Here is a 12,938-nt window from a genome sequence, read left to right on the forward strand (position 1 = left end):
AATACCATGATCAAGTGGGATTTATCCCAAGGATGCAAGGATTCTTCAATACATGCAAATCAATCAATGTGATAAATCATATTAACAAATTGAAGGATAAAAACCGTGTGATCATTTCAATAGATGCAGAAAAAGCTTTTGACAAAATTCAACACCTACTTATGATCAAAACTCTCCAGAAAGAGGGCACAGAGGGAACCTACAACATAATAAAGGTCATATATGACAAACCCACAGCAAACATCATTCTCAATGGTGAAAAACTGAAAGCATTTCCTCTAAGATCAGGAACAAGACAAGGATGTCCACTGTCGCCACTCTTATTCAACACAGTTTTGGAAGTTCTAGCCACAGCAATCAGAGAAGAAAAAGAAATAAAAGGAATCCAAATTGGAAAAGAAGAAGTAAAGCTGTCACTGTTTGCAGATGAAGGCCAACATCACTGATGAACATAGACGCAAAAATCCTCAACAAAAATACTAGCAAACTGAATCCAACACACATTAAAAGGATCAAATACCATGATCAAGTGGGATTTATCCCAAGGATGCAAGGATTCTTCAATACATGCAAATCAATCAATGTGATAAATCATATTAACAAATTGAAGGATAAAAACCGTGTGATCATTTCAATAGATGCAGAAAAAGCTTTTGACAAAATTCAACACCTACTTATGATCAAAACTCTCCAGAAAGAGGGCACAGAGGGAACCTACAACATAATAAAGGTCATATATGACAAACCCACAGCAAACATCATTCTCAATGGTGAAAAACTGAAAGCATTTCCTCTAAGATCAGGAACAAGACAAGGATGTCCACTGTCGCCACTCTTATTCAACACAGTTTTGGAAGTTCTAGCCACAGCAATCAGAGAAGAAAAAGAAATAAAAGGAATCCAAATTGGAAAAGAAGAAGTAAAGCTGTCACTGTTTGCAGATGACATGATACTATACATAGGAAATCCTAAAGATGCTGCCAGAAAACTACTAGATCTTATCTATGAATTTGTTAAAGTTGCAGGATACAAAATTAATGCACAGAAATCTCTTGCATTCCTAAACACTAACAACAAAAGATCAGAAAAAATTAAAGAGACAATCCCATTTACCATCACATCAGAAACAATAAAATATCTAGGAATAAACCTACCTTAGGAGGCAAGAGACCTGTACTCAGAAAACTGTAAGATACTGATGAAAGAAATCAAAGATGACATAAACAGATGGAGAGATATACCATGTTCTTGGATTGGAAGAATCAGTATTATCAAGATGACTATACTACGCAAAGCAATCTACAGATTCAATGCAATCCCTATGAAATTACCAATGGCATTTTTCAGATTTAGAACAAAAATTTTTACAATTTGTATGGAAACACAAAACTCCCTGAATAGCCAAAGCAATCTTGAGAAAGAAAAATGGAGCTGGAGGAATCAGGGTCCCTGACTTCAGACTATACTATTGCTACAAAGCTACAGTACTCAAAACAGTATGATACTGGCACAAAATCAGAAATATAGAAGAGGATAGAAAGTCCAGAGATAAACCCATGTACCCATGGTCAACTAATCTATGACAAAGAAGGCAAGAATATAGTGTTGAGAAAAGACAGTCTATTCAATAAATGGTGCTCAGAAAACTGAATAGCTACCTGTAAAAGAATGAAATTAGAACACTCCCTAACACCAAAAATAGAGAATGGACTTGAGGACACGGGGAGGGGGAAGGGTAAGCTGGGACAAAGTGAGAGAGTGGCATTGACATATATTCATCTCCAAATGTAAAATAGATAGCTAGTGGGAAGCAGCCTCATAGCACAGAGAGATCAGCTCAGTGCTTTGTGACCACCTAGAAGGGTGGGATAGGGACGGTGGGAGGAAGACGCAAGAGGGAGGGGATATGGGGATATATGTATACGTATAGCTGATTCACTGTTATACAGCAGAAACTAACACAACAATGTAAAGCAATTATACTCCAATAAAGATATTAAAAAAATGAAATTCAAAATGGATCAAAGACTTAAATATAAGGCCAGATACTATAAAACTCTTAGAGGAAAACATAGGCAGAACACTCTCTCTCTGACATAAATTGTAGCAAGATCTTTTTTGACCCACCTCCTAGAGTAATGGAAATAAAAACAAAAATAAGCAAATGGGACCTAATGAAACTTAAAAGCTTCTGCACAGCAAAGGAAACCATAAACAAAATGAAAAGACAACCTACAGAATGGGAGAAAATATTTACAAACAATGTGACTGACAAGGAATTGATCTCCAAAATATACAAACAGCTCATGCAGCTCAATAATAAAAAAATAAACAACCCAATCGAAAAATGGGTGGAAGACCTAAATAGACATTTCTCCAAAGAAGACATACAGATGGCCAAAAAGATGCTCAACATTGCTAACTATTAGAGAAATGCAAATCAAAAGTACAATGAGGTATCACCTCACACTGGTCAGAATGGCCATCATCCAAAAATCTATAAACAATAAATGCTGGAAAGGGTGTGGAGAAAAGGGAACCCTTCTACACTGCCAGTGGGAATGTAAATTGGTACAGCCACTATGGAGAACAGTATAGAGGTTCCTCAAAAAACTAAACATGAGAGCTACCATATGATCCAGCAATCCCACTCCTGGGCATACACCCAGAGAAAACCGTAATTCAAAATATACACGTACCCCAATATTCACTGCAGCACTGTTTACAATAGCCAGGGCACAGAAGCAACCTAAACATCCATCAACATAGGAATGGATAAAGAAGATGTAGTACATATATGCAATGGAATATTACTCAGCCATAAAAAAGAACAAAATAATACCATCTGCAGCAACATGGATGGACTTAGAGATTGTCGTACTGAGTGAAGTAAGTCAGACAGAGAAGGACAAATATCATATGATATTGCTTATATGTGGAATCTAAAAAATGGTACAAATGAACTTATTTACAAAATAGAAATAGAGTTAAAGATGTAGAAAACAATCTTATGGTTACCAGGGGAAAGCGGGGGGGAGGGATAAATTGGGCGATTGGGATAGACATATACACACTACTATATATAAAATAGATAACTAATAAGTATCTACTGTATAGCACAGGGAACTCTACTCAACACTCTGTAATGAGCTATATGGGAAAAGAATCTAAAAAAGTGTGGATATGTGTATATGTATAACTGATTCACTTTGCTGTACAGCAGCACAAAGTAACACAACACTGTAAATCAACTATACTCCAATAAAAAAATAAAATAAAATTTTGTACCATAAAGAATTTTGTTGCTAACAGTGCTAAATCAGTTATATATATATAGATATATCATATATATCTTTTAATATGGGTGTATATATATATATATATATGATATATATTTTTTAATATGGGTATATATATATGTATTTTTTATTTTGGGGGTCATCACAGGAAATATTCGGGTATTGTACAGAATGCAACATTATTTGCAGTGTTTACCCCAAACATCACTTTTTATTTAGGTCCTCTATACTTAAAGATCTAAAGAATATGAATCCCTAATCACCTGTCCTCTTGAGTACCAAGAATCCTAATATACTGAATACTTACCTTTGCCTCAGTGAACAGTCAATCCTGAGATCTTTGTGGCTTGATATTATTTTGATAACAATTAATTAAATTTCTGGTAGAAATTACTTCGGTAGAATTTTCATTACTCCATTTATTCACTCAACAAGTATCATTTAGTATCTATTTTGTACAGTAGTGTTCTAGGCAGGAGAATATATCGTCATTATCATAACATCGTTAGGGGCAATAATAATATTAAAACAATAGCAAAGCTTTTATTATGTAGTGCATACTATGTGCCCGCCATTGTTTTAAGTGCTTTTACATGTATTAACTTATTCTACTCTAGGAGGTAAACAGTTTTAGCATTCCATTTCGCAGATGAGGAAACTGAGGACTAACGAAGTTTATGAATAAGCCCCAAATCATCTAAAAAGTAAGTATGAGAACCAGTGTTTGAACTCAGGCAATCAAAATAGATAGCTCCTGGTCTCATGACTATCCCACACTAATATAGTGAGAGTATTCTATATGGGGTGAAGAATTTTCCATTTCAGTGTTTCGAGTCATCTATACAGATGAAATTTTGTTTGCAACAGAGGTGAATAAGATGAGGAAGAAGTGACAATGGATCATGAGCTTGTATGTTTCTCTTTTCCTGGACATAAGTCCAAGCGAACTTCCTCCCTGCACATGGGTGAACCCTTCCCTGAACAGACACATTCAGACCATGTTAGCAGAAGACCATGTTAGCAGAAGACCCTGTGGCCCAGACTCAAGTAACAGCAAATGTTTTTTCAAAGTATTCACCGGTTAGGGTGCTATTCTTCAGGCATGCCATTTCCCAGAAGGTTCTTTTGTCTCTTTCCCCAAGCCTCCTCTGATTTTAGCTCCGTTTATTTTGCTTGTTATCCTCAGGGCCTTGCACAAGTTCCCAGGTCTTAATGCAATCTCACAACAGGATTTGAAGGGAGTGAATCTTCAGTGACTAACGCTGTTGGGAATTCTGTTAAAGAAACACTTTCCTTGTTAAGAGAAAATCTGTGCCCTGCCTCTAGGTCACTCTTAGCTTCCAGACACTGCTTGAGACAGCTGTGATTCTGATTGCTTAATTCCGTTCTAGAGACTCATAGAGAGCAGAAGCACACATTTTAGAGTCTACAGACCTGAGTCAGGCTCTCACCTTTATCCCTTACTAACTGTGTGACTTGGACAAGGTATTTCATTGCTAGTTTCCTTGTGTGAACACCAGGGGTATAAGTCCCACATTGAGCGATCACAGATATGAAGAATAAATAATATTTATTAGGTAGGAAGTACTCAATAAATAGTAGTGTATCTCTCTTCTCCCCAGACTTTTAAAAAAATACATCCTTAGTGATTAGGTGGAAGCGAGAACAGGAAATATGAACTGCTGAGAATTTAACTCCTTAGGATAGATGCATGAAAATAACAGAGTCATCAAAATTATTTCTAGGTTGTTAAATGCAGATTTTGCTCCAAATTAGCATCAGAACAATCTTCCTGAAACACAGCTCCAAATATTTCCTTCAAATCCTCACAGTCTCTCAATGGCTCTTCACTGCCTGCAGTATCAAGTCCAAGCCTCTTGGCTGGGCATTCAAGACCCTACATAACATCGAACAAAATTAAAATAAAATTCTTAGGCCTCGCCACTTCCCCTTGTGTAATTATGGTCCAGCAAACTAGAAACATTCATTATTCCTAGAAGATGCTTTCCTGATTCGATGCCTTTGTGCCTCCTCTATCTTTCTCTTGGCATGTTCTCTCTGTATTTCTGCCTGCTGATTATTCCATTCTTTAAAGGCTCTCTTTAGAAGCAGTTACTCTTGGCCTCCACAACTTCATGGGTCAACAATCACAAATCACTCCCCTTTTCACTTCTCCATGGTATTTTGTGCTCCCTCTATCAGAATGTCTTGGATTCCACCTTGAATTTATTTGAGGGTGTGGTCAACTACTTCCCTTTTAGTTCATGGGCTCAAGAGCAGGCCTGAGACCTTAGTACCTTTAACTATCGTAAAACGTGGCACAGCGCCTCGCGCGATGGTCTGTCCTTAATAAATGTTTATTCATTGAATGAAATAGATAAGCCGGACATAAAAACTTTGGCCCAGAGTTGCCCACCTAGATTCTAATCCTAGCTGGTGATCTTGGGAAAGTCTTTTGTCTACAATCGACAATGTGGTTAGAATCTTTCAAATTAGACATCATGGAGTCAAGTTCACTGAAGACCTTCTGGCTCAAATCTGAGGGGAGACGGAATTCCAGGCTTTCTCTCCTGTTAACAACTAGCAAAGTTCCTCTTTCATCTGTTCATATCAGGGATACCAAATGAGCTTTTATTTAAAGAAAATATTTTGTACATTAAACAAATTAAACCGTGAGACTGGCTAATCCGTGAGGATCCTTCCATTTCTCACTGCCGGATCTGTCATAAATACACACACATTCAAAGACATATTTAAATGCTGCTCCATGATAACTGGGACTGATTCGAAGCTTCCTCAAATTCAGAAATGAAGGGGCAGAACTCTACTCCTTACTGGATACTTAAGATATGTTTTGAGTATCTACTGAGTGCCAATTCAGTGCTAGTAATTTTACTAGTTTATATGTCTACATATATGTCTCTGTGGTAGATTTTAACTTTAAAATCTACCACATAGACATAAGTTTTCTCACTTTACACATGACAAAGAAGATGGGAGTACAAAAATGCCTCCCATTAAACAGCCAGGAGGAGTTGGATCCCTGATAGAAAGCAGGTATGACCAGCCTAAAAGCTTGTGCTCTTTCCCTGGGATGACACCTACGTCAATATAAACGGATTCTGGGAATTGAAACACACACACTCATACCCAAAACAATGGGGTGGTTTTGGAAACACCTCTCTTCTCTTCATGTGTAAGATGTATCTGTTATTTGGAGAGTAGCAGTGACTCAGACAGCCTCATTACAATTTCCCATAAGAGGTTCAGCTCAGACCAATGGATGTAATGATTATAAAGCCTGTTCCCATGCTATGCAACTCATATTTACTCAACCAGGAGCTGGCTTGCCTATACTGGAATTGTATTCACTGCCCAGAAAACATGCAGGGAGGCTTTAGCTAAAGTACCCAGCAGGAAACAAAAGCCCAGCTTGGTCCTGGAGAGAGGGAGGTGGTGCAGGCTTGAGGGGGAGTCTGAGAAGTTCAGTTGCTGGCACAGGGCCACGTGATGGCTATGCTGAGTTAATTAAATTTATGGAGGGAACTTTGGATACAAATTAGCAGATTTAGGCAGGTAGTAAAGCAGGATTTTGTGGGGTTTAGCATAATGGATGTAATGATTATAAAGCCTGTTCCCATGCTATGTATGCAACTCATATTTACTCAACCAGGAGCTGGCTTGCCTATACTGGAATTGTATTCACTGCCCAGAAAACATGCAGGGAGGCTTTAGCTAAAGTACCCAGCAGGAAACAAAAGCCCAGCTTGGTCCTGGAGAGAGGGAGGTGGTGCAGGCTTGAGGGGGAGTCTGAGAAGTTCAGTTGCTGGCACAGGGCCACGTGATGGCTATGCTGAGTTAATTAAATTTATGGAGGGAACTTTGGATACAAATTAGCAGATTTAGGCAGGTAGTAAAGCAGGATTTTGTGGGGTTTAGCTGGAGACCATTGAAAGAATGATGTTTTAGTATCTTATCCAAAACAGAGTGCCCTGTGCAATATCCCTGAAGGGAACCATAGGAACTTGGACATCATTTAGTGCTGAAGTGTCAAACTGTTTTGATTGTATTTCACTCTGATGAGAAAAATTCCAGGACATCACTTACACCATCCTTTTATCCAGTTGAAAAAGAAGCAGTATCCAAGCAGGACCCTGTGTGGCCTTCCCAGAACAGACCCCTCCCTCAAATCCTTTGCTTTAGCTCCCCTCTGCAGTACCTAGATAATAGTATCTGATGCATATTTCCTTAGTTTTACAGATGCCAAAACCACCAGTAAATGGAAATTACCTACTTGATGATCATAAGTAGCCCCTAGACCTTCTGGAGCCTAAGGATTGATCACCATCAACCAATCAGAGAATTGTACACGAGGTAATCACATCCCCTGGGACGCCCCTCCTTCACCCTGCCTTTAAAAATGCTTTACTGAAACCCATGTCCTCAAGTCCATTCTCTACATCTGCATCTTTATTTCTGTCCTGCCCCTAGGTTCTTCAGAACCATTTCTGTTTGTTTGTTTTAGATTCCATATATATGTGTTAGCCTACGGTATTTGTTTTTCTCTTTCTGACTTACTTCACTCTGTATGACAGACTCTAGGTCCATCCACCTCACTACAGATAACTCAATTTCGTTTCTTTTTATGGCTGGGTAATATTCCATTGTATATATGTGCCACATCTTCTTTATCCATTCATCTGTCGATAGACACTTAGGTTGCTTCCATGTCCTGGCTATTGTAAATAGAGCTGAAATGAACATTGCATCACCAAAAATCTTAATAAAACACAACAGGGGGAAAGGAAGAGAGAGGAAAGTGATTAATATTTATAAATGTGTCTATATTTACATGTAAGGGAGTATACACAGCTATATATTACACATACCTATACAACGAGCAAGAAAGAAAATATGCAAAGTTGCTGCAGTTCTCTTCATCGTAACTAGTCATGAAATCCTAGTTGATGTCTGTAATTTCTTTCTTTCGCTGTCAATTCCACATACCTTTTGTCCTCACCTAGCTCCTCACCTGGTTACTGAAAGATCTTAAATCACAATGGTCCTCAACAACAAAAAAACAAACAACCCCCCTAAAATAGGTATAAGACCTAACTAGACATTTCTCCAAAGAAGAAATACAAATGCCCAATAGGCACATGAAAAGATGCTCAACATCTCTAATCATTAGAGAAATGCAAATCAAAACTACAATGAGGTACCACCTCACACCAGTCAGAATGGCCATCATTAAAAAGTCTACAAGTAACAAATGCTGGAGAGGATATGGAGAAAAGGGAACACTCCTACACTGTGGGGGGGAATGCAAGTTGGTACAGCCAGTATGGAGAACAGTATGGAGATTCCTCAGAAAACTTAAAATAAAATTACCATATGATCCAGTGATCCCAATCCTGGGCATATATCCAGACAAAACTGTAATTCAAAAAGATACCTGCACCCCTATGTTCACAGCAGCACTATTCACAATAGCCAAGACATTGGAAACAACATAAGTGTCCATCGACAGATGAAGGGATAATGAAGATGTGGTATATATATATACAACGGAATACTACTCAGCCATGAAAAATAATGAAATAATGCCATTTGCAGCAACATGGATGCAACTAGAGATTATGATACTACGTAAAGTAAATCAGAAAGACAAATGCCATATGATATCACTTATATGTGGAATCTAATATGTGACACAAGTGAACCTATCTACAAAACAGAAGCAGACTCACAGACACAGAGAACAGATATGTGGTTGCCAAGGGGGAGGGAGTTGAGGGAGGGATGGAGTGAGAGGCTGGGGTTAGCAGATGTAAGCTAGTATATATAGAATGGATAAACAACAAGGTCCTCCTGTAGAGCACAGAGAACTCTATTCAGTATCCTATGATAAACCATAATAGAAAAGAATATTAAAAAAAGAATATATATATATATATATGTATAACTGAATCACTTTGCTGTACAGCAGAAATTAACACTATGTTGTAAATCAACTATACTTCAGAAAAAAAAAAAAAAAGTCAGGCAGCAGAAATGATCCCCCAAAACCCCTGAAAAACAAAAAATAAGAAACGATGGTCCTGATTTGGGGTTATCTGTAATTTTTCATTAATTTTACCATTATATATGAGAGTACTAATAGGCACACCAAGGAAGCCTCCAGTTCTAACCAAAGTCCTTCTTAACCTAATTAGATCACAAATAATCAATCCTTCCTTGGTAAACAAAATCAATCATTCCCAGCCAGTTCTTGATCCACTGGTTTGCCAACATCTGGAATTTAAAATGGCCAATGAAAAGGAACAGCTAAGCAAACCTCCACCAAGTGCTTAGAGACTCTGTTTTGATATTGGGTGCCCTCACAAATCCCTGAGGCTCCATGGGGAGGAGGTTGAAGAATTTTCTTTCCAGGTAGCCAGTACTGTGTTCAAATGATGCTGTCATAAAGTATCACCTAAATTTGTATGCTTTGAAGCCCATTTTGCCAAGGGGCAAAAAAGAAATGGACATTTCTGAAGCTCAGGACAGCATTGTAACTTAAAACACATGGTTCAGTATGACACTATGTGGCATGATATATTTGAGTTACTGGGAGGATGTAAATAAAAGAGCATTAAAGATGGTTTAAAAAAAAAGTTTAAAAATAAATAAAATGGCCGGGGGCAATCTCAACTTCCAAACTAGTTCCTTGTTGGAAGCATTTTCAGAAGAGTTCAAAACTGTTAAGAAGTGGTATCAAAAATACAGCAAATAGAGAAAGGGATCACCTCCCCCTTCTCCCACTTCATTCCTAGGTCCATGTTTCTTGCTGTTGGAAAAGTAAAGCCATAGACTGATGGCTGATTCAAACCATATACTGCATCCTTGGGAATGTTGTGTCACAATTACCAGTGGAACTGTAGATTTAATGGTCCATTACATGTGTGTCAGGCCAGATGATTTTGGGGTGGTAGGACATATGGAAAAAGCAGAGAATTTTGTGAGAGCCCACTGATAGATTTTTTTTATGCTTTAAGTGAGTACCTTGGTCTCAAGCAATACTGTATGGAATACCATGTCAGAGAAGAAGGCTTTCTGTGAGTTCAGGGTTGGTTAGGCTGGCATACCAATAGCAGTCAGGTGGGGCAGGGGAGGCAACTCCATATCCAAAGTATATGATTATTCCAGGGATGAAAAATAATAGCCACTCCCTGCTGGATGAAGTCCATTATCATCAAGCTGTTGCCAGGTGGCTGGCTGGTTCTCCTAGGGAATGGTGTTGCTTATCCGGGCTCGTTATTGGTCTCTGCTGTTGGATAGTAAGGCCATCAGCACTGGAAGTAGCCATGACATCCTTGGAGAGGGGAAATGCACGCTCTTGAGCTCATGCACAGCCTCCATCTACGGCTCCATGACCACTGTGTACACCAAACACACCCAAGGTAAACCAGGCATTGTGCTAAGGTGGGTACGGAGCAGAGTAGTGGGGATCAGATCAGGCAGAGCCTTGTAGTCCCTTGGTCAAGCATTTGGATTTACTGAACAACAATGGAAAGTCACTGGTGGAAGATGTTCTGCCTAGGAATGATGGGGTCTATATCTAAAGACTGTCTCTACAGCATTATGAGTATGGGAGGTGAAGCTGGGAGTCTAAGTCAATTTCCATACATACCTTTATACACATATTTGAACTTCCATGTAATATCCATAACGATTTTATACTTTCTCCTATAAAACTATCCTTCAAAGAAACAAATACACTCTCACCCTTCCCCCATAAAGGGGACAGAAAATACCAACAATCATTGACTTCCAGGCCCAGTGAGCAAGTACTAACGTGGCTGGGACAAGAGAGTAACCAACATTCACACAAAGGGTCACCTTGCCCATTTCTTTTGCAGTAGATGCCCTGGGTTAAGCAGTGACAAGAAACAAATATCTTCACACTTTGTGCCCATTCTAAGAGTCCATTCTCAGGCTACTCAGCACCAATAAACATCCGTCTGCACACTTTGACATTTCATGAAACAACAACATTGCATGCTGTTAAGCAGAAGCATGATAACCACCTTACAAAGAGTTCTGCAGAACCAGAAAGATATTAATTACTGCAGAATATTTTGATAATTTCCATAGAAAATCCAAAAACTGATAAAATTTGAATTCAAGATCCACATTCAAAGATAAATGTCAATCCTATACACCAGCAAGTTATTTTATAGAAAAAGATATTCACAACAGCAAGTTAAATTATAAGGCATATGGAAAGAAACCTAATAGAGATGTATAATATCCACATTAAGAAAGTTATAAAACGCTGTTGAAGGAGATAAGAAAAGATTTATCTCAACAAGCAGACGAGCATGTATAATTTGTTTATGGATAGGAAATCTCACTATCCTAAAGTGGTCAGTTCTCCCCCCAAATAATCCATATATTCAAGACTATTTAAATCAAAATCTCAACGTGAGTTTTCACGTCACTAAGTAAACCACTTCTGAAATTTTTGGGGAAAGCAATTATCTAATATTTTCCAAAATGATTATAAAAAATAAAAAAGAACCAAGATAGCTTGCCCTATTAGACTTAGGACTTTATAAACTATGGTAACATTAAAACATTAAGGCAGAGGCTTAGAAGTTGACAGGTAAAGGGGATCAATTAGAGAGACAAGAAAGTCATTCAGGAACATGCGGAAATCAGTACCTGGTGTGCATGCCATACAAATCCTGTGCAATGACGGACTCTTCGATAAAAGGTATAGTGACGCAGTTAGCTTTCCTTATGGAAAATACAATCTAAAGCAATACTTCACATCATACAAAAAATAAATTGCAAATGCATGAAATATCTAATTTATAAAGTCAAACTTGTAGGGAATTCCCTGGTGGTCCAGTGGTTAGGACTCTGCACTTCCACTGCAGGGGGCACGGGTTCAATCCCCGCTCAGGGAACTAAGATCCTACAGCCATGTGGCATAACCAAAAAGAAAATAAAAAAATTTAAAAAATAAATTGTGAAAAATAAATAAATAAAATAAAACTTGTAATACACTTTAAAAATGTAGAAGAAATGTCTTTAGGACATCTAAAAATGTAAGCATTTCTTAAATAAGACAGATTAAAAAACAGAAAAGATCAATTCTGATTATATCAGAGTTTTAAATTTCTGTAATATAAAGATACCATTTACAAAGTTTGAAAAGGGCCACATTTGGAGAGAATATTTCCATTTAACATAAAAATCAATATTTAAAAGAAAAATAATTCAACAGAAAAAAATGAACAAAAGAGTTAATTGAATGAACAGACAATCCCAGAGGCGCAGCCAATAAATATATAAAAACGTGTAACCTCGCAGGAAACTGAAACAAGGAGAGGCTTATGCACAGGTATCGGATGATTGGCAAAACTCGATAAGTCTGATATTACAAAGTGTTAGCCAAGATGAGGGCAAACCAAAGCTTTCATACTCTCTGTAGTATGAATATTAATTTATAAAATGAACTGAGAGAGCAATTAGAAACCTAGTGAAACTGAAATGAACATATCCTACTACATAGCAATCCTGCTCCTTGGTTTACGCTATAGAAAAATTCACATACTAAGAGAGTAGAACTTTAGCATTTACACCACCGAA

At 37.8% G+C, this 12,938-nt stretch overlaps 1 non-coding gene across 1 annotated transcript; it reads left to right on the top strand.

Moving 5' to 3' along the window:
• Positions 1-12,180: 12,180 nt before the first annotated feature.
• On the top strand, positions 12,181-12,253 carry TRNAG-UCC (transfer RNA glycine (anticodon UCC)). Its single transcript has one exon. It is a non-coding gene; the product is annotated as a tRNA-Gly (tRNA).
• The last annotated feature ends 685 nt before the right edge of the window (positions 12,254-12,938 follow it).

Source organism: Neophocaena asiaeorientalis, unplaced genomic scaffold, assembly GCF_003031525.2.
Source record: "Neophocaena asiaeorientalis asiaeorientalis breed wild unplaced genomic scaffold, Neophocaena_asiaeorientalis_V1.1 scaffold396, whole genome shotgun sequence".
NCBI lineage: Eukaryota > Metazoa > Chordata > Mammalia > Artiodactyla > Phocoenidae > Neophocaena > Neophocaena asiaeorientalis.